Below are 22,941 nucleotides of genomic sequence, written 5' to 3'. Positions count from 1 at the left end.
AAGGCTTCTGAAAAATATTCCTTTGAATTCAGTCTCAGTTACCCTGCAAAGGATCAGAGTGAGTGATTCTGGACTCGTTGCTGCATTTCAAACCTGGCCCTTCCAGAGCGATGCTTACATATTCTCTCTCTAGCCAGTTCACAGAAGAACAGCAATGCTTTAAAGATGCATCAAAGTTGTGGAAGAAACTGAAGTCCTGTAATGCTAATTGTAATACATTCACACCGCCTGTGACTGTGGGTTTGTTTTGAAGCTAACACGAGCACAGAGCGACCATTGCTGATATTTGGTCCCACTTTCATCAGGAGACCTTGTGAGTAGTGATATGCAACCTCAAAATCCAATCCATTAGCAGAGAACAACGTAGCAAAACATTCTTCTGGTGTTCCTTATGAATAGCTGTGTTCATGCATTTTTGCGGTCGTAGCCTGGGTTTTCCATGGTTAATTAAAACATCTGGCTTTCCTTTTTTTTTTTTTTCCCACTTACAGAAGTCTATCATTTGTTAGCTGGGCAGTTGAATTGTGTATGGATACACTCACCTTTCATTACAGCTGCAAGCTAGAGGCATTTTTCCAAGGAATTTTGGGGACTCGTGGTGTGGAACCGTTTGGGCTGCACAGGAATTCCAGTGTCTGTAGTTTCTGTGTTCTCTAAGCAACTGGTTTGCTGGGATGCATTAACTCTATGTTAAAAGGAGTACCAAGCAGCTTAGACATGAAGTCCAAATTGTTGTTTTTTTGAATTACTTCTATAAAGAGTACGAATGTTAGCTGGATTTAAAAGCTAGTTATAATATGCTGTGAATTGAAGAACAAAGCGATTTTTTTAAACAACTTAGTTTTTGTAGAACAAAATTTATTGAAAGTCCTGGATTGTGCTTCCCTTGCTCTTTTACTCTGCAGCATTTCTTTCCATGGCAGCACCCATGAGTTGAAGTGCTAAACACCAGCATGGCAGAAGCTGTGGAGATGGCCAGGTGGCAGCTGGCCACCCTGCCATTATGTATAGGTACTGCTTCCTTTTACCGAGAGCTCTTTGTTTCTGCTGTAGTGTGGGGAGAGGAAGCATCGTAGACTTATGCCACCTCTCCTCCCCCCCATTTTTTTTTTCTTTTACTGTCGCTTGTGTTCAGAAGCACGTGGCCTTGCACAGGTGTGTCACATTGAGCAGCGTTTCGTGCAACAGGAGGTTGACTTGAGAGGATATGAGCTGAAAGGGGGTGTTCTTGTCTGTTTATGCATGCAGTGGTGGGCTGCTCAGGACAGTTTACTGACATTCATGTCTACCAGTTAGTGAAAAAAACCTGTTTTTCTGAAGACTGGAGCAAAGCCTGAAACCTGCCTGGCTGTTTTAGCATTAATGGGAACCATGCTACTGCTGTGATTCTAGGAGACCCAGCTACCATTTACCAACGGGCTAAGGATGTAGAAGGAGCAAGACGGTATTAACTTTCTCAGACCTTGAGAGGTTGGAGAAGGTGCCTTAGAACTAGGCTGGAGGAAGACGCTGCAGATGTTGCTACATGTTTTGAAACATCTGTGAGGCTAATGGAGTGCTTCTGCTGGGAGGAGGCTGGCCGGATCTCCTGGCCATGCTGTGCAACCGGAGGCGAGTGCAGTCCCCGTTGCCACTCTGGGCACCTTTAAGGAGCACACCCGGGACTGGGTGCAGCAGCTGAGCAGCATGCTGTTTTGGATGGATGTACGTAGAGGATGGTTGGTTGCCTAATCCACTAGTGGGGAGGGTGCTCGTGCTCTGGAGGATTCCTGTCCTGACTGTGATGTAAATAAGCTTTCCCAAAGCAGAGCCGGGATGTTTATAAGGGAAAAGAAAAAAGATGTAAGGTGCTGGTGTGGCCGCTGCGCCCCACTGTGTGGTAGCTCTCCAAACTCTGTCCCTGAGACCATCAGTGCTGAGACAGGAGCATATAAGCTGTCTAGAAGGAACTGTTTTTCAGACTGTGGGGTAGCTGCTGGCCTGTGTGTGTTTTGGAGCAAATTATCGTTGGGCATTTGTGTATCTCTCTCTCTCTCTCTCTCTCTCTCTCTTCCCTTTTCCCCTTCGGAAAAGCTTCTAGATGCCTCTTTCAGTTCTGTATCTCCCCACTACTCCTGATTTTCATGAGCTCCAGCAGGGACAGCCTGGGTCTATTCATCAGGTATAAAAAATGATATTTTTCAAGGATGCTCTCAGCAAGGTCAGTGAGACAGACTAGGAGTCACTCAGAATAACGTGAGAGTAACTTTTTTCTTTTCGTGAGGAAAACATAGTAAAGAGTGCCACCTGAACTGCTTGTGGCTGAGACGCCATCTGATGTGATTTAACATGCCCGAGGGCCAAGGGGACCAAATACTTGAGAGTTTTGCAGCATGCTTTTCAGAAGGCAATGTTTCAACAAATCCCACTGTGCTGAAGAGGAGGAGAAATCTGTAAGGAAAGATTTGTCTTGAGGAGCGTTGCACGGGGCCCTGCTTTGGAAGCGTGGAGCTGAACGTGCCGCAGTTGCCTTTGCGAGGGGCTTCCTGTGCCCGCGGCGGGCGGCTCAAGATGGCCATTTGTCACTTCTCCCTGTTTAAACCAGTTGGTCCCATTAGAGGGGCAGCAGTGGGGGGCCGAGGGAAGAAGGAGAGAGTTGAAGTGCTTTGTTTTCCTTCCGCAATGCTGAATTTAATTGGATTTATGACTTAAAGGGAAGAATAAAAGCCACAGGTAGAAAATGTGTGCCAGTTTTGCTTTATCTAATAAAATCAGGTCAAGCTCTTGTTTTTTAAAAAATGCATTATTCTGTGTAATGCGATGCTTTATTAGTTTGAAGAAAGCACACGCAGGGAAACAGAGAGTGCTCATTCATTGGCTTCCATGTACTCCTGAAACCTTGTGCTTTGCAAGTGTTTTCTGTTCTGCAAAATTTCCGTTCTCTTATTTTTGGCCTGTTGCCTAGTATTGCCGTTCCGTGCCCTTGACATGAAGTGGCGGGTTAAAACAGGGTGCCTTTGTCTCCGCTCAGACACCGCCACTTTGCGCGGGGAGCCGGGGACGGGGAGGGGACGGCTGGTGCTCGCAGGCCCCCGGCGGAAACGGGCAAAACGGACCCCTTCACGGGGCCCTGCCAGTAAATTACCCCTTCCCGAGTTTCGCTGCGCTGCTGTTTTGTTTGGCCGTGTGACTTTGCTGAGCTCCCAGCTCTCTGTGCTTGAGGGCGCTTTTGGTAGCGGGTCCTGGGGTGCCTCTGCCATGTTTGCTGCGGTCTCTGGGCGGGAGCGGGTGCCTGGAGCTCCCTTGCCGCAGGATCGCTGATCAAACCCTGCTCGTCCCTGTGCGCGTGTTGCTGGAGCCAGCTGACGTTGTGTTGAGCGAGCTTTTTGCGGCGGCAGGCGTGCCACCCGTGGGGCGGGGGTTCAGCTGACCCGGCTGAAGAGGGACGGGTCCTTCTGAGACGGAGGAGCCCGCCGCCTGGCCCCTGGGCAGGCACGGCACGAGTGCCGCGGCGGCTTGCTGCCGCTTTCCGCTTCTGGGCAGCGTTCGCTGGAATGCGGCAAAGAGGCGTTCTTGCCGCGCTGTGTTTGAAGTTTGCTTCCCTCTGGTTGTTCCTGGGTTGTCCCAGTGCTGGGTACTCCTCTGTGCTGGAGCTGAGCAGTTCTCACACAGTCCTGCTGGGTTTCACTTGGGAATTGTGGATGTATTAAAAACTCACAACGGAGAGGGGGAGTATTTCCTCTCTCCTTGGTAAAAATAGTCTTTAGCTGAGAAGGAACTGGATTTCCCACAAGCTTAACTCAATGTACGGAGCGAAAATCGTCCTGCTGAGAATTGCTTGCTGCAAGCTTGCTCCTGAGCTGCCGGAGGGTACGTGTCCAGTTCCGTCTCTAGCAGCCGAAATGCTGGGAGGAGAGTGGCTGCAAGTGGGGTGTGGGAGTGCTTTATATAAAAATCGGTTGTAGGTGACTGTGGATTACTTTCTCTGGCAGTTTGGGGAGTTAGTCTCTGATGTCCAGGGCTAAACATTAACTGGTACCTGGGGCTGGCGTCCTTTTCATCAATGAACGCTTTTTTTTTTTAATATATTGATTTTTATTGTATATGAGGATCACAGGGAAAATGAGTGTTGTAGAAGTTCAGTTCAGCATTACCACTGTTTATTCAACAACATTAATATGACAGTGTGGATACATTAAAATTCCCTTCAGCCTTCGTAGGAGAGTTGCAAAACTAGAAGACTGGTAACTTCCATTCTTATTTCTTTTACAATTTCTGACTCTGACTCCATCAATATGTGTAGTTTGAAAATACAGTTTTTATGCTTGTGTTTTTTTAGCAAGCTAGTACTTTACCTTGCTTTCTTGGCTTTGCAGCTTTGGAATACCAGGAATAGTGATATCACATGATCCTGCAGTTTTGATTTATTCTCCTCTTCCTTTTTGCTGACTCTTCCACTGGTAGCTGCATTTGCTGGGAAGTGAGGACTTGGGTTTACATATATTGCTAGTGTTAAAGTAGACATGCTTTGCACATCACAAGAAAGGTGGAATTTTGTTTTGCTTAAGAGTTCACCTTAAAAAAAAAAAAACGTATGCTTTCTTTGAGCTCTGGCTATTTATTTACAAAGTAGAGCAATTACATTGTCCTCTGTGATGTTTTATTATCCCCAAATTAGTCCAGATGCGCTTCTGTAGGACGGCTTGATGAAAAAAAAACTGTGTTCTAACAGGCTGTATAGATCTGATAGCTTGAGTTGCTTGTGCTGACTCCAGAGTGTTTACAATAAATTCACCCGTACTGGAACCAGCCTTATGAAAGGTTGTTTTAGAACTGTAGTTTGATTACATGTTGCAGTACACTGTTACTCTTCTCAAATGAGTTGTTGGTGTTTTGATTAATAACACCATCTCTTAGGTTAGTTAATAGTGCCTTACTCCTGCAGCATGTACTAATTCTCTACAATATACCCAGTCCCAGCAGACTAGAGGGAGAAAAAAGCTTTGTCTCTTTCCTCTGTGCAAGTTGTGTCCTAACAGATATGTGACACAACATAATGGCAAAAAGTACAAATTTTCCAGGATTTGCTTAGCATATAATGCATACTTGAATCCCATTGTGATACTATGCGAGTCAAGTTGGACAGGGTACTTAAATGAGTATGTTGTCACTGTGCATGAGAAGAATTCCATATTAAGTTAAACAGTAAAGACTCAACTCTATTTTAGTCAGTAATATGCTAGCTTATCGCTTCTTCCTATTTAAAGAAGAGTTGCAGTGATAGTCTGTTGTTTCGGACCATGGCCATGAAAACATTCAAATGTAATCCTCTGACTTACCAGTTACTACAGAAATCTAAATAAAGAGTGCTTTGCAAATGGTATCAGTATAGCACCTGATTCTTACAGTCCTTACTTTCTTAGGAAGATGTGCAGTTGTTTGGATTTCTGCAGTAATTGGTTAGTTAAGACTACTGCATAGGCTCTGAAAGTGCTGCATTTACCATTAATTTGTTGCTGAGATCAGCAGTGGTAAACGAGATCAAAAAGGCTGCTTTGGATTTTTTTTTTTTTTTTTTTTTTTGAATAAGAGGTGCAAAATCCTCTGAAGTCTCTGCTGATGGTGCAAGAGTCACCTGCAGAACTGTTGTTCATGCAGTTCCAGCACGATGTGGCCCAGGGACACGCGTTGCAGCCAGCTTGGACCTCAGGAAACAAGAAGTCCAGAAGCGTTCTGCTTTTCTGTGCATGTCTTGACCTCTTCTCTGGTCCAGCTTTCTGGCATGACTCAGGGTATAGCCCAAGGAGATGGGAATGGAGGGAAGATGGATTTTGGGTTGCTTTGATCTCTGCAACAAGGCATGGTGCTATCCAGGCTCTTCTGTCTTAAGCCAAGTTGGTTTATGATCTAAGATTGTTTTTAACAGATGAGAGGAGCCATAGTGTAGACTTGCTCTAGATTTTCCCCTTTGCCCTTTAGAGAGTTGAACAACAGGCGCAATGTGTGTCCCTACCTGCTGGGACCTGCCTGCCCTTCTGCTCCAGAAGGGCTGAAGATAGGCTTTTGCAACAGAAAACCCTGTCTGTTTCTTGGTGGCAACATCGTATTTTTGTCACTTTTTCATCGTTTTCTAAGTAAATGTTAAGCCATTTTTAAAGCAATCGCTGTGACTTCATCAGTTTTCATCTGTTTCCAATCATTTGATATTCTGTAAATCACTTTCATATTCCACTGATTTTCCTAGGGCTGTCTAGCTGGTAGTAATAACCTCCTTGCAGAAAGAGAGCTAAGCATGTAAGAATTTTAAATGAGTTTCCATCTGGTGTTGTTTTTGGCTTAGTAACAGGAGTGTTTGCATTTTTACAAAGTAGAGAATTTTTTTCTCCTGGTAATTAAAAATTGAAAATGGAAATTTAATGATTTCCAGAGCCAGAGCAGATCTGTGCCCTTACATCAGTTCAGAGCTGAGGGGACCCAAAAGCCATCTGGACCATGTGATGCGTGGGCAAACTGGGGGTTTTGTAGGAGCTGGTAGAGCTTCCCACCTGCTCTCTAAGCACTGCGGCTGTCTTTCTGGGATGCTGAGCCCTTGCAAGGGAGACAGGGCAGAGATTTGTGTTTGCAGATTCTCTAGTGTGGCGATGATGATTCTGGTTTTAGCAGGGCCCTCAGAAAAGCGGACCTCCGAAAACTTTCTGAGTAATTATCTTGACCGGGCAGGATGAGAGCCTGTCTTTTGCTGTCCTTCGGCGCTGCGTTGTGCGTGCCTCGGGGATGGCAGCAAGGCCGCAGCAGATGTTTCACCTTCCTGTCGCTCCGATGTGCTCTGGCCCGTGTGATTAGCTGCGAGTGCTTCCGCGGGGAGGTCGGATCTCTTCCTGCGGAGGATCCGTGCCTGGATGTTTGTCTGAAAGCGATGGGCAGTGATGCAGGCATCCTTGGCAGTGGATGAGACCGTTTCCTTTTGGGGTCAAGCACTGGGTAGTTCAGATATATTCTTGCTGTTGCTTCCCGCACAGGATCTGAGGGAAGTATTTATTATTTAACAGGATTTATTTGATAATGTTGCAAGTCTGTTTTCCTGGTGTTCATGTCAAAAGAGAAATAGTTGTTTCCACAGCGATTTACCAAACTTCTGTAGTAAGAAAGAAACCGATTTGTACTCCAACTGTCTGTTTTTAATGGATCTGCAATTATACTCTTTTTGTTCCATGTCCTGCCTTCTAAGAAGCCAACTCAGCAAATCTAGCAGCTGTTATATTAGTTGGCTGTTGCCAGTGCTTTTAGATGTAAGCACAATAGCATATGATGGAATTAAGCTAAGCAATTCTTTTTCCTTAGATCTATGCTAATACAGGGTTGAATTTCTTTTTCTCCAATAAGTTGTCGGCATTGAAAGGAGTTCTCACTGAGGCTTAATATGTAAAAGTTGAATTTAGATAAAACACTGCCAAGAAACTATTGTCTAGCACTAGTGCACTAATAGAAATGTTACTTGAAATACACTTAATTGCGTTTGAAACCATGTCAGTTGTAAATGAATAATTTTATTGTTGTTGTTTTTAAACCTTCAGGCTTATACATGGTGTCTAGTGTATCTGACTGCTTATGGCTGTTGGCTCTATTTCCTTCCATCCTCACAATAAACAAATTTATTGTTCCTCAATTTCTTCTACAGTTATCCAAAACAACCGTTTCTTAGGTTAAGTGCGCTCAAAGTTCTCCTCTTCAAAGGACCTGTGATTCACAGAACAGTGTGGAATGTCTAAACTGAAGATGAGAAAATGAAGATGGAAATCTTTTTTAATTCCCAGCTTCTGACTTAAATGAGAGGTCAGTGCTGAGTGCCTTAGGAGGTGTACCTGTAAAACTCATAAGCCATGTCAGGGTGCACAGACACGACTTGAATGTGGAGATAAGCGAGGAGGTGCTTTTGGATAAGTGAGTTCTGCTGCTTTCAGAGAAACAGTACTGTTTTTTCTGTTCTGTATTTGTTTATATTCTTAATTACTGTTATCTTGGAGCGTTAAGTGAAATCACGGCCTGTTGGAGCCCTGTGGTTTTAAGGACTCCATATAGTTCTGTAAGCTGTTCAGTTACGAGCATTGTAGAATTTAAGATGATTGCAGTTGAATCCGGTTGTAATTGAAGCCCACAGAAGATGGTGTGTATTGGTACAGAAGCTTTTGTAGGAAGGGCGTTCTCACAGACGGAAGAGGGTCCTTTTAGCCAAATGGTTTTGAGTAGGATGAAAATTCATGTTACAGTTAAGCCAGCAAGTCACTGCTGGAAGGGACTATTCCTATTCCCTTTCTTCATCTATGTTGGGTCATATTGTCCCCCGTGTCTTTGCTAGCTCTGGCACTGTTTTTGATCCAACACTGGGAGTTAAATACGAAGAAAACTGGGTCCATTCTGCTCCTTCAGAGTAGAGCTTGGAGCCATATTCTGCTGAATTCCCTATGCAAATAAGGGGTGCCAGAACTGGTGCAAGAGGAGCAGTAGGGGTGTGAAGCCTCGCCTTAATCCCCGAATGGTCTGCGAGGCTCTGGGCCTATGCAGCAGTTGACAGGCATGCCCACCAAATAGATGAGAACCCTACTGAGCAGCAGCACTCTTGAAGTCCAAATAGTCTTTCTGGGAAAAGGGAGAAGGACACCTTGCGGAGAAGGAAAATCGATGTGTACTTTTGTGACTTCACTGGGTCACAGTGAAGATACATTAGATTTTTTTTTTTTTCCGGAAAAGTCAGAAATTTCTTGAGGCGTGGGAACAGGTAATCTGTTGGGGCTCTTGAAAGCTGGAATTACCCAAATTTAACAGAGACCTTGAGATGTAGTGATTATTCATCTCCATTCAGCATTTCATAGCAGGTAAAAATAAAGCTTTTTACTGTTGCATCCTTAGTATCCTGTGGGATATTGCCTTTGCTGCTGTTCTTGTTCTGTGCTTTGGTTGGCTGGTAATGCTGTTGCTTATCTTTTGCCTGTGGTGCCGGTGTGAATTCCCAGAGGTATTAGTCCCGTACGCTTTTTTTCAGATGTGGCAATGAGGCGGATGCGCTCTGTGTGCTTCCTGGTTTTATGTTCTTGTGAAACAGTGTGGCAAGGCAGGGAAGCAGGCACACGTGGGCGCAGAATCCAGTTTTCCTTCCAGCAGCAACGTGCATAATAAGCCTCAATCTGTTTGTCTTCCTCTGGCAAATTAAATATACACTAATTATCATATTGATTACATGGCGTAATCTCTTTATTCATTTTAAATTGCAGCAGTTCATTGTCATCAGTGGCTTAGGGAACTTTGACATCAGTTTGAGCTTGGGCTTTTGGAGGTATCAAAGATATGTATTAGTAGTTATTGCAGTATAGTATATTTTCTGACAGATGACTGCAGTACAGTATATACTTGATGACTCCAAATATAAAGTATTGTAGGATGCGAATGGATTTTGAGAACAGAAGGTGTTAATCCTTCCCTGGTGTAACCACCAATAGTATACAGGTTTTGTGTTGTAGAAAACATTCCTGCTTCTACCAGTTTAAATTGACTACCGCATTTGGCAGCAGCTCTGACGGGCAGTTGGTGCAGTCAGGTGTGGTGCAGCCGCCTTGTCTCGGCAGAGAGCTAGGCTGTCCTGCCTGAGCTCGGGGTCTCCCTTAGCCCTGAACGGGAAGGGCTTATCCTTTTATGCAATCCTGCATAGATGGTAGGTGCTTTGGAAAAGCCCATGGAAATAGATGGGTTTCGATTAATTAAATTTTGCTCTGGTAGAAACAGATCCTTACAGGACAACATCCATCCTCTTAAGACACAGAGCATCATTTCCCAGAATTGCTACAGGAAAATGGTGATTCCTGACCTCTGAAGAATTGATCATTCCTGAGCTGTTTTTACCATTTCTTGATCTAAAACAAGAAACTGACTTTTAACTTGTGCAAGACTTGACTATGAAGTAGCAAAATGAGTAGGAGTCCAAACTACCCTCCCTTGAGATGCCTTGCTGTTGGGAATCGCTTCTGTTGATGGCAGTGTTAATCACTAGTGAGCTAGTGCAGCAATTACTGAAAAGACTAGCTCTGTTTAAATAAATAAAGTGGTAACCACTTACGTCCTTCAGTCACAGACTCTGATACATGCATTATATCTTAGTTTACAAGTCGTTCTCTTTCAGCTTTATTGTTGTTAACAGCTGTATTTCACCAAGTAGAAAGCTAAATGGATGGCTTTAGAAGACCTGCTGTTAGCTTGGGACCATTTATAGACCCTTGGTATTTTTAAGAGTCAAGATTAATCTTAACCTTAGCTTTTTGCTCAGTTCAAATGTGAGTATTGATTACCTGTTTACTTACATGCCTTGAGAGATTAAATTGATATAGTAGATTTTTCTTCTTATTAGCTAGCCTACTGGAGGGGGGGGGGCTTAATTTATCATATAAAAGAATCTTCGTACAGTTTTTTTGTTATAAAACACGTTTCCTTTATTTGAAAATGAAGGAGACCGAAAGAGCACAAAATAACATATATAGATTATGTTTGCTGATGGTAAAGCATGCTTGCATAATAGCTTTCATCAGTGGACCTGGAGATGCTTTGCAAACTTTCAACCGGCCTCTCCTAATGCTGTAAACTAGGAATTATGAGTATGGCAGCAAGCTGCGTTGCAGCAGTAGATGACAGTAGGCCTTTCCATGATCCTGCCTGCTTCATGTTGGCAGGTTTTCCTCTATTTCTGAAGATTGATCCCAGCTTGCAGGGGATTTGACATAAGAATTGTTAGTCTGAGACCTCTCTGGCTTTGAGGCTTTTTGCTGATGAGCGACATGTGACTTGGTTTTTGAGCATCTCTGTCGGTTTGTTGTGCCTTGCCGTAGCCCTCTGGTTAGGAGATCGTGGAGAGGAGGACACCTCTAACTCAGATTTGTCTGCACAGGACACGTGGAGGGAGAGTCAGAGCCTAAAAGCAGTGTCAGGGAAAGAATTATTAATCTATCTGCAAAAGTCATTACAGCTTGTCTCAGGTTGTTCAAACACACCTGTCAAGATGCTAATGGTGTTATTTGTGGTGCTCCTGTTTTCTGTAATGGTTTGCATGCCTTTTTACAGAGAGTTTAAACAGCTTATACAAGGTAAAAGTCATCTTCCAGCTTTCTGAGCTATTACTCTGTGTTTAGCCTCAGCTATGATTCCTCTTTAGCTTAGTATTTAAAGAAATCTCTTAAGTGACTGCTTCAGTTGATGCACCCAAAAATACAGATGCTGGTAAGTATTAGGTAAGTTGTGACAATACCATTTACAAAGAGTTTTTTTGTGAAGAGATGTTTATTTGTGGGAGTCTGTACTCACACAGCTGCATGGTTACAAATATTTACTTTCTTCCTTACCTGAGGTAATGATTCAGCTTCAGGAAGTCTGAGGTTTGTTGGAATTTCAAGTTGGATTTTTTTCATTTTTTATTGCTGCCCAACTTGGATGCTTCTCTACTGGGCAGCAAAAGAGGGTTGATCGTACTCATTTATTGTCAGAATAATGGAAAAGTGCAATCCTGGCTAAACTGTACTTCTTAAGAAAAGAATAAGGCTTTAGAAACATGTTAAGGCAAAAGAACCTGACTTTTTAACATTATCAAGTGATATAAATTCACTCATCTTAAAATCTCTATAATATCTTTCTGTCTTTTTTTTTCCAAATGTAATCAGCGTTCCTCTGTTACCTCCAGCAGCCACCATCACTTATTCTTTTTCTTTTTGCATAAAATCTGACTGCCACCTTTAAGAATGACCTATTAAGAGGTTTATTCAGGAAAGGGCCCTATTGTATCTAGATAGGGCTGAATGTACTAAATTCTGTATCACAGAAAGTCTGCAGTAAAAAGATGTGTGTGACTTTTAGATTTTTTTTCTATTGTTTTATTTACTAAGATTTAGGAAAGGCTTTGCTTGTGTAATGGACAAATACAGAAGAAAAGTTTTTTTTTCAACAGTTCTTTGAAGGAATTGCATTTGTTGCAATTATGCAAAGGCAATATGTCATTCCAAACTTGTACGGAATCTCGTATCTTCATCAGGAAGAGAGAGACTTTGTGTAAATTGAGTCAAACTATGCCATCAGTCATACTTCACATGTCAGAAAATTGGTCTTAATTTTAAAGCGACAGTTGCACTTTTTCTATGTAATTATTGTTTAAAACCAACCAGCACTTGTTTGGAAAAGGCAGACTGATACGTTGTGTACTTACAAGCAGCTACTCACCGTTTTAATACAATGTGGAGGTTAAATCTCAAGGAATAAATTTTGAAAAAGTTGCTCGACGGAGATTTTAAATCTGTGTCGTTTTACGTGTTTAACTATGTCCATATGTCTTAGAAGATATAACGCTGAAGCAAGAGATCCTGTCTATAACTGTGCTGGCAGCCCCTACATCAGCAATACAAAATAGCTGCAGTAACTGGCAAGCTGTAATAGAGAAAGAAAGTAACAGTAGTTAGATTTCATGATATTTAGTCCCGAGTTGTGAATTCTACTATTTTTTCCTTCTATATGACCTGGAGCTTCTTGTGTTTTTGTTTCTTCATTGTTTTAACCTTAAGAAAGCGGTTAATGCCGTGGTCTCCATTGGTTAGGCTGCCATTAAAGCCCATGGTCCAAGGCATGTCGGTTTATAATTTGTTGAATGGCACTGGAGGCCTGGAAAGAGTCGGAAAGTGCAAGTATAGCACCGGCCCAGAATCTCTCCTGCTGAGAGCACGTAAGCGGTCTGTGAGCAGACTGCAGAGAAATTCTGGGAATTTCAAAAGCAAACAAACTTGGAGAAGAGCGGGAACGTAACCTTGGCTTTTTACATCCTTTAGAAGGTATCCCTTCCCCAGTTTTTTGTCTGTTGTAGTGTTGGTGTTAATCTGTCCCGAACTTACTAAAGTGAAGAGATGTTTTGGCTTGCTTTATTTATTTATTTTTTTCCTGATAGTCTGTCTTTTTAGAGAAGCAGAAAGCATGACGTAAGGGATGTGCACAGCAGAAACAACGAGCCTTGTTTCCGGTAATTAGAAGTATTCTGCGCTAAGCGGGAACGGATGCAGTTCTGGCAAGGTCGACTTCAGCCCGGACGCTGCTTCCACAGCCGCGCGCAGGACCCGTGCGCCGGGCGAAAGCAGCTCCTGCCCTGGCCTTGCTGCCCGGCTCACCTGGCACAGCACTAACGTGCCAGGTGACTCAGTTAACATTTATTTCCCCTCTTGGAGTCTGTTTCTTTTAAGACATCATGCTAAAAATCTTTGCTTGGCTTACACAAAGCGCAGTCGCTTCCTCCCCTGGCTGCCAGGATTCACTGAATTAGCCCAGTTACATTTTGTGGGTTTTACAGAATTTTTGTAAGCCCTTGAGACTCTTGAAAGGAAAAGGAGGCAGCTGCTTGTGTCTCTTTCTGTGTTCCTTATCACTCATTTATTGCATGGAATTGGGAAGAGAAGCTGCTGCTGCTGCTTTTTGCTCTGTAAGCCTGAAGTGCACCTTTCACTTGGGTGCAACTAGGGATACTTGTGTCTTCTAGTGAGTATGGGGGCTTTTGTGTTGTATGTACATAATATTGGGTATTTTCCACTGTTTTGGTACAGTGAACATGCAAAAAAAATGAGTAGCAAAGCTTGTGTCTGCATTGGTTTCTATATGGCAGTAAATGGGCTTTTTAAACAATCCTGTACATTAGGATTTAAACATACTTGCTTGTCTTATACTAATTGTGCCTTTTTTTTTTTTTTGGTAATGTAGAAATAATTTGAGTTGTTTCCTGTTAGCTTTTGAACTCTCTTAAAGATAGCTTGTTACTAACGTTCAAAGTACAGACAGAAACAGGAGTAATTGGAAAGATTATTAGTAACACCCCAGAAGGTAAGGTGGCAGATGACTAGTAGCATGAATGTACTTGAATTATTAAAGTGTCCGTTTTAAATACACATCTGTCTTGCAGTTTTTTATGGAGGATTCTTTTTTTTTTCTTTTTTTTTTTTAAGATTTGATAGTTGACAAATGTGTATGTAACTGAAAAGGAATGTAAAAAGAATCACTGGTGAATAAGCAGTCATGCTGCTTGTGGGTAGTGATGAGATTAACCCTTGAGAAACAAATTGAATTCCTGCCCCACCAGAAAGCATAAGCCTGGCCTGGCTTTTATCTGGAGAACTTGTGGCTTTGAAACCTGCCTTCAGCCGCTGCCCCACAGGGCTCAGGGTGAGGAGAGGGGTGGCAGCGGAAGAGGGAGGAAGGCGGTGGTGGGACAAGCTGCGGGGAGGGCAGGCTGGGGAGGGTTGCGCTTGAGTTGGCATCGGCTGCTGCCGTGTGTCCTGTCAGCACGCGGTTTTTATGGGTCTGCGGAGCCAGTCTGTAGGCCAGCTGCTGCCGAAAGGGACAGTTGGCCTTGGCCGGCGGAGATGTAAAACTGTGCCCTTCGGCGAAGCCTTTCACCATGGCGGCTGAGGAGCAGCCCCATTTCCTTGCACTTCTGCAGCTGGAGTCATGTGGAGCAATTCCCAGAGCTTGAAGTCACCACTGCACGTTTGTACTCAAAGTTCAACTTGTTCAGCCTGGGACTTTTTATTCCATTTCAGTTCTGCCTGCGTGAAATTAGAGATGTTTCCAGTTTATGGCACATTTTAAGTTTATATTGTGTTTAGTAGAAGTACTAACTTTCCCCATCATTACTGACTATGGAACAAAGTTGAAGACTCAATGTAGGTTGACTTTGCGCATGTCTAAAATGTGCATGTGAATAAATATATATATATATGTGTGTGTGTTTTATATGACATATATAGATGTTTTCTAAAAGGCACTCTTAGAGCCATTGGGTCTCTTGCCATTAGGTGTGCATACATGAGTAAACTGGTAACAACAGGAAATCTTCCTCTAGGGCTCTGTGGACTTCAGCTCGGGCTGTACTTGCTCCCTTCTCATAGGATTTTCTAGCAACTTCTAACAGCTTTTAGGTTTTGAAGTATCTGATAGAGTTTTATGATCTGATTTTCAGGTGGTCATGCTTTCAACTGTCCATGTTAAATTTTGATGTTATTGTGGTCAGTGACTTTATTCTCAAAGTTGTTGTTCAGCACTTGTACTCTAACAAATTCTGAGACCTCTTAGAGGTGGGATATAGAATTAAAATATTTTTAAGCTGAAACATTTTGTGGATTTTAAGCTCCAAAAGAGTTTCAAAATTTTTTTTCTAGTTGTAGCAAGACAATCTGAGTTCTGTGAAATCAGTGGCTAAATTACAGTTATCTACTGGAGGTTTCCACGGGCCTTTCCGTCAGTACTGCATCTCAGCTTGTTCTGGCTGTTACATGCTTCATGTCTTGTTGTGGTGTGCCTTCCTTCCAATTTTTAATTTTATAAAACCTGTATCTTTGTCACAGCATAGTCGGAGAGGATCAATATGTAGAAAAGCTCCAGAACATTTCTGTCACTGACAGCAATTGCTCTCAAGTTTCCAGTTGTTATAGGCACTCATTTAATAAGCTATCAAGCCTCTGCATCTCTACTGAAGAGGTTACATTTTTGCTTTGTTGATTAACTTACTGTTTTGAATAGGTTTATAGCCTATGGCTATTGCTGACCCTAAATTCCTGCAGGATTCCTCCAAGCAAAGTGCTAAACATAGTTTACATTCTTGATACAGTACAACTGGGCGTGTTGGGAAGTGGTAGGCACTAAGACAAAACACTGCTGTGCATATTTAGGATTTTTTATTATTATTATTTGAGGAGGGGAAAAACCTCAGCCTTATTCTGTGTTAGATTTAATTTGGAAGCAGAATGTTGATTGAGATTATTCTTATTGTGGTTATCTCCCTCTATTTCTAGTTAGTTTGGTTGGTTCTGTGTAAACTGGAGAACCTGGGGAAAAAAAATCCATGTGCTTTTCTGGAATCTAGATTTATTTCAAATGTAGGAATAGAAGGTGATTTTAATCTTTTCTGGCTATGACTACAGGTATAAATGAACTAGGACAAAGGGACATTAGGATGAATTTTTGTTAGCTGTTTTTGTTGCTTTCTTTTGAAGCATCTGGTAGTTGCTACTGTCGAGTCTGTTCTGACATGGTATTTCCTGAGCTTTTAAGAAAGTGGCTGCGGCAATTTATAGGATGTTTTACTGTATACTCAAAACTATTGTTCTAGCATATTAACTTAGGTAGTCTAAATTTTTGATCTTTATGTGAAGTGTAAATATAATAATTTTGAAGCATAATCAAGTTATTTATAATGTCCTATATGACAATTTCCTTCCAGTTCATGGAGTTCATTCAGAAAGTTTCTGCTTAAACAAAGACATAGCTGCACTCTTTGTGTGAGTTTACAAGAACTCTTGCTAATAAAATCAACCTCTTAAAACCTTTGGAATGGAGAACTTGGGAAGAACTTGAATGAGCATGCTTCTGGCTCAGGAATAGAGTTATTAACTACTCTGCAGGCTTCTTGTTGTTATTTAGTTAAATAAAAATGCATTTTAAGTGTGTCTGTTTTGAAAGAGCTTCCTGATCAAGTAACTGCATTTCCAAGTTTGTGGTTTATTCTTTTGTTTTATTTTGAGGGGTTTTGGAGTGGGGGAGAATTGCATAGATAAAATGAAAAAAATCACGTTGGAGTTTTTTTGTTCATCTTAGGAATAGTTGCCACATCCTGACTTAAGAGCATGTAGTGGTTTTTTGGATGTGTAATCATATGTGAACAGTAAGTGAATCATAAGTGACTACTGAGAGATGTTAAGACAACGCAGAGACGTTGAAGGTTGTCCTTCAGCATGTAGATCTCTGAACGGCATGTTTTGTTTGTGACTTAATTGAAATGACTTTTCTATTAAGAAAGTGCATGTGTGTAAAATGGTAGAGCTTGGCTAAATTTAGAGGAAAATACTTTCAATGCCCATGGGACTGTTTTGGGAAGCTCTGAACAATTTACTGCAGAGGTTTGGTGAATGCTCTTTGGAAGTCAAAGTAATACTTTGCATTGCTCTTAATTTATTTGCTCTAGATAAAAAAAACCCCAAATGTGTAATATGTAAACAGCACATCTGTCTATAATTAACAAATATCTTGTCATCTGATAGTCAGTTATCCTTGGAGGTACTTATCCTTTAGGTAATGGTTTTCTTGACTTTTCTGTAGCTGATGATTTTGTATCAGTTTGTGCTCTTATTTTCTATTCTGTGGAATGTGTACATCCTTTTTCCGTTTTTTATTGCAATATTTAATCTTTTTTTTCCTCTTGAGTAAAATTCTTCCAGTAGTGACCTCAAATTTGTCAAAACCAAAAAGAAATTAATACTAAAAATAGGATTGCTTAGAAGTTTTAATCTCTTAGCTGATGTTCTGACACAGTAGGAAGATATACATTTGATCTTTTGAAAATGAATAAAACATTATTTTATTTCTGTCAGGTTATTGCTTGATTTCCTACCTCTGATAGGGAGATCAATTAATGGTGGAAATACTGTATAGCATAGTATCCTGCAGCCTTCACTAAAAAAGGATTATCTAAATATCTTTACCTTGGTGATAATTGTGAGATCAGAGCTGCTCTATTTTTCATCTGCCTTACTTCCTTAAAATATCAACATTAGGTGGTGAGTCAGCAAAGAGGATTAATAAAGGAATAGGCTAAATTAGGATTTTTCCATCAACTACTAGCTATTCTGAGCAGGAAATAATCCCAGCGCTTGCTCATCCTGTTTTATTTAACAAACTTATTTAAGTTGTTGTATTTGAGATCATGAAGATGAGACAGGTCAGATAGTTACAATGACTCTGGCTTGGTTTCTGCTAAGCCTATATGGAAATAAGATATCCCAAATCCTCCATAGGTTTGCATAAAATGTTTTACAATGTGAAAGAAATAGTTGTATAGTCTGTTGGTTGGTTGGTTTTTCTTTTCCTAGAGCTGGTATGACTGAGGCTTGTAATGAAGAGGAGACAATTCCTTTATACAGCTAAACAGCTGCTTTGCAAAAAGTTCTGACTTACGTCATTCTGATGTGCAGAATCAGTGCGAGCAGCTGACTCAAATCCAGATTTCACTTCAATTTTGCAATGCACTTTTAATAACCTGTCTTTCTGCAGGCAAGGCCACAGGTTAAGACTGAGTGAGGCTCCATCCTTAATTCTTCCTTGTTTAGCTAATGCACTGTGAAATTGTTGTCTTTGAGCTCAATGGTAGGAAAGTACATCTCTTAGGAAATGTAAGCAAAGAGATGCCTTGTTGGAAAAATGGTATTTCTGGCTTAGTTTGTGGAGCTCTTCAGTTTGAGCAGATGAGGTAATATTTTTAGCATCCTCTTGTGAGAATATTTTGCATTTCTGTTTGTGTCCCTATTTCTTTTGCAACAAGTCATCGTGTTTTGCTGGGTTTTGCCTGTTAATGTATGTGCAGAACAGGAGATGGAGAGAAAATACCCAAAGAAACATATCCCTGCCCTGGAGGGCGAAGGATAAGTGAAGCTAAAATGCTGCTCCCGTATCCCATGGGTATGATATGTGGCAGAGTGACACCATCTCCTGCATTATTCATTGCCGTTGGCTTCTGCTGTGACGTGGGTGTTCATCACGTGAATAGTAGTGCTGTGGGTTGCTGCAGAAAAGGTGTGTGTGACCTGAATGCTCATCCTCCACAGGTCTTTCTCTAAGTGACAGATACAGCCTGGTCTGTGTGTCTGCCAAAAATCATGAATCCTGTGGGACGCTTCTCTCAAACAGCATCTGGATGACATCTTTGGTTGCTTCCAGCCCTCGCGGTTGCTCTCTGTCACATACTTTAGCATGAATTTTCAGGCCTTCAGTCCTCCCTTAAAATTTGATACTTGTATGAAAACAAATTTTGCTTCCTAACATGTATTTGGAGAGTGGTTCAGCTGGCTGAGCGGTACCCCATTTTGTGGGCTGTTAAGAATAAGATCTCTGAGAGAGATTTCGGGCTGCTTTGTTTTCAACTGTCAGTTAAAGCTTCTTTATTTACACTTTTTTTTTTTCATTCTCTTTATCTCGGCCACTTGGGCATTTTCAAGGCACTCTTGTTTTGCTACTTAAATAGTAACAGCAGATCGTGCTTTGGGCTTTTGTGGGCTCTAAAGCTTGGGTCAGGAAGCATGAGCAAAAGGAAAATATATCTTGGTTGCCATCCACTGGGAGGAAAACACGTTGCAGTGGTTGCATCTGCTCTGTGAGTTGGTCTTCAGCTCTGCATGTCCCTTTGTGCGTTATGCTGTGCTTTTGGCATGATAACCCAGAAACGGTGAGCCTCAACTGAGGTGTTTTCTTGGGCAGTTTTGCAACAGCAGTTGTTTGTCTATTTTTTTGTTTTTTTCAGTTGCAAGTGCAATAGCAGGCATGGTCATTGGGGTGCTGGAAACTGGAGAAAAGGGGTAGATTTAGGGACAGAAATAGGAGAGTAGAGTTTTCTGCGGTTCAGGGGACGTTCACCACACTGCAAGCTGCCTGCTCAAGAAAACGTGGGAATATGTATAGGAGGTTCCTATGCTCTCCTCCTTTTCCTTCCACCTACTGAAGCCTCTGCATGACTTGATTCTGCTTGTTGCACTTGCAGGATTTCCTGTTTTAATTTAGAGGGTTAATCCCTTGTTGTGGGGCAGGAACTTGGCATGTGGCAGACCTGCAGGTAACGCGTTCACCTGGACAGAATTGCAGTGTGGACAGTAAAACAGTCAGTGGTTTTACTGCAGAAATATGAGGCCAAAAGGGTAGGTAGCAGTAAGCACTAGGTAAGAAGCTTAAAGTAAATAGTGAATGAAATTGCAGCACAGATACTCAATGGGAGGAATATAATAAATGGCTCATATTGATGCTATAGTTAGAGCAACAGGAGAAGCTATTTGAATAGCAAAATCTTTGTGTTGCTGTGGGTATGGAACACAGCTGAGAGATTGCTATTATAACTGGAGCCTGTCATAAAGGTTTAACACCGTTAGTATATTATTTTTGTATGTTGGATATATGTGTTGAGGCTGAGGACCAGGACAGCAACCATGTTTCTGGAACCGCTTCTCATCTTGAGTAGTTGGTTCAGCTATAAGAAGCTTACTTACTAAACAGTTGAAATATTAATTCCCCCAGGCTCTAATGCTATTTTATTTCCATAATTGGTTTTGCTATATTTGATTTATGGGCAACTGTGGAAGCAACATCAGTGTGAGACCACTTTGATTCCTTGCATGAGACCTGGCAGGACCAGGTGAGCTGGAGCCAGTACCAGATTTTGGAAAATGTTTGTTGCTCTGAGATACAGAAGTTGAATTCTGATAGGGGTAAAACTTGCAGCCAGAGGATGAGAATAATGCCCTGACATTTGGAAATAGTTATGGTGTGTGAGGAGAGCTGTGTAAATACCTAGGGGGAAGGAGGGTGGTGCTTGCCAGAATGAAAATGCAGACTTGATCCAGAGTAGCTTGAAATGGAAGTTTTCTTCCCTAATATTTTTCAAGAAGCCTATTAGTCTCAGCAGTAGGGATTGGAAGGTCATTTCCCAGAGTATTTTTTTAAACCAGGAAGGGGAAGAGTGGGACAGTGGGACCCCCTCCTGCAAATACTGTTTGACTTAACATCCTAAGCTTGTTTGTTGCGTTTTTCACAGCTCATAAATAAGTGCCGTTAGTGTTTCACTGTTTTAGCCACTAATTGTGAAAGAAATGTTTCTGAATGGAAGGAAACAGAATGGGAAAAGTGAAAGGCTTACTCTCCACAATCTTCCTGACCTTCAAAAATTGTGCTCCAAGGATTTGGGAAGGTTAAATACCATTTAAATGTTGCTCTTTTCCTTTCAGCCCTCTAGGGCAGTAAGTGCGTAAATACTTTCTGTGGATTTGGCAAAAACTGCTGTTAAAAAAGCCAGGGTATTTTTCCAGACAAAAAAAGGTACATACTAAAAATGCCAAGAAATTCTTGAGGCTGTGACAGCAGCTTTCTCCCCCACACCCTCTTTAATGACTCTCTTACCCTTCATTATGTCAGGAAAATCCTTCACATGTGTCAAACTGAAGTGCAACTTGTTAATATGCTTGCCGGGGTTCTTGTTTTAAGAAAATAATCATTTCTGTTTGCTTGTTCTGTTTTGAATTATTTCCAAAGTTAGGCCCCTAGAAATGGCAAAACAAAACTCAGCTCCTTTTCTCCTCCATTCCCCAAACAAAAAATGTAGCAGCTGCTGTTCCCAGGGTAGTTGTGTTAGACTTACCAGGGCGCTGTGTAATAGACTTGAGTTAGAAATCGATAACATACTGTCCAGAAGGAAAGAAAGAAAAATTCATCCCTAAAATAGATGACCGTACTGTGCTTATTAAGTTTTGATGACATATTGGACTTTTTCCATTCTTCTATTTTTAAATTGGGGGATGAAGTGGAAATTTTCATTAAGAAAGATGCAGCGAGATCCTGCACTTTCTGTTTAAAAGGTGATTTGAGGCAGAGTTCCCAAATCGGTAACAGAAACGTAGCATACCTGTGCATCTGGGGAGGGAACTGCGGTATGAGAACTCTATCAGTTTTATAACTTTACTGTATGCTGAATGCTGCACATCTATAATATCCATAAGTTCTCCTGCATAAGTTCATAATTGTGCCTTAATTTTAAGAGCACAGAAGTCAGGAAATCCATAGTTATCGTTCCCAGAGCAACTGTATCCCTGCCATCCCGCACGGTACTGCTGTTACACCCTCCCGGGTTCCTCCCCGCGGCAGGCGCCTTTGCAGGGTGCTGGGAGCACGTAGCCGTTATTATAAAAGATACAGGAGGAGCGATGTAATCCTTAAAACTTGTAGTGTTCCCTAATGCTAACAGATGAGGCTGTTTTCCCACCAAGCATGCTCCTGAGGGGTGGAAGCGGGAGATGGTCCGTTGCTGGCCATGGAGATGTCGCAGCACCGACCTCCTGCAGCCCAGGCTGGCTGCCGTCTGCCGGGGCCATCGGGGCCACCGGAGAAGCAGCCGCCCTCCGGGGAAGGGGGGAGCTGATGGGCGATCTCTTTTATTTTGTCAGAAACACTTTCTAGACTAAACGGATTTAAATTGGAGAGTGTTTAAATCAACAGATTTGTCTGCACATCTGAAGATCTTGCTGGAAACACTTTGTCTAATTTGAAGGCAAGAACAAAAATGAAATTTCATTGCTGCAAAACATTATACCGTTTGTGTAATATGTGCTTCAGAGAAAAGAATTATTGAGGCATAAAATCTGTGTCAGTACTGAGTGACTCCTGGTTAAGCTTGGCCACAGAAAACCTGCCTCTTTTCTATTTAAACTAGGCTTAAAAGCTCGTTAATAAAAGCAAGGAGGTTGAAGAGGACAAAAATCAAACCTGATAACCTTCTTCCCTCCTGGCTAGAAGCAGCCAGTCATGAGCACAGTCTGCAGTGGGGGAAAAAGCTGCAGCGATTGCTATCTCAGCAGATTCTCGTTTAACCTCAAGGAAGCAGCTTTGGTCTGAGGGTCAGAAATGAGAAACCAGTGAGGAGCATGGGTCAGGTGGAAGCCTTGCTCCGTTTTGAGGAGCCTGCAAAGGTTCGTCCCCGCATCCCGGCGGTGGGGACGGCTCCCAAACTTCCTCTTTGCCAGCTGGTGTTTTGTGCTTGTTGTTAGGTTTGATTTTTTTTTTTTTTTTTTGTTTCTTTAGTTGACATGCGGGAGATCATGTCACGCACTGGCGTCTGTAAGGTTAATCCTTCACACTTGTGCATCTCCGCTGCCTTTCTGTACGTATCGCTCGGACCAGCCAGTGGTTTCTTTGAGCTAACTGTAGCAGTGTGTTCCTACTTTGTCATCTGTGGGTGTTCAATGTTGCTAATTCATTTTCCGTGGAGGATATCATTGCCTGCCTGTTGTCTGCCTTCTAATTTACTGCTTTTAATGAAGTCCTAAATGAACTATTCTAATTTGCATAGGTCAAGGAGACTGACCTTGCTGCAGTGCT

The 22,941-nt window shown here is 42.1% G+C and overlaps 1 protein-coding gene across 13 annotated transcripts in view; it reads left to right on the top strand.

Moving 5' to 3' along the window:
- Positions 1–22,941, top strand: part of APBB2 (amyloid beta precursor protein binding family B member 2) — a 185,121-nt gene that overhangs the window by 28,329 nt on the left and 133,851 nt on the right. Inside the window, exon 1 of one of the 13 annotated variants that reach the window (XM_062575477.1) lies at positions 3,766–3,849. The exons of 10 other annotated variants lie outside the window; for them this stretch is intronic. The gene's annotated coding sequence lies outside the window, so the exon portion shown is untranslated. Of the gene's footprint in view, positions 1–3,765; positions 3,850–13,460; positions 13,525–22,941 lie in introns of those variants that run through there. 2 more of the 13 variants (XM_062575482.1, XM_062575479.1) reach the window with 2 other exon arrangements.

The sequence above is a fragment of the Rhea pennata genome, chromosome 4 (assembly GCF_028389875.1).
Source record: "Rhea pennata isolate bPtePen1 chromosome 4, bPtePen1.pri, whole genome shotgun sequence".
NCBI lineage: Eukaryota > Metazoa > Chordata > Aves > Rheiformes > Rheidae > Rhea > Rhea pennata.
Note: the sequence above shows the minus strand (reverse complement) of the source record. Positions and strands in the feature narration are given on the sequence as shown.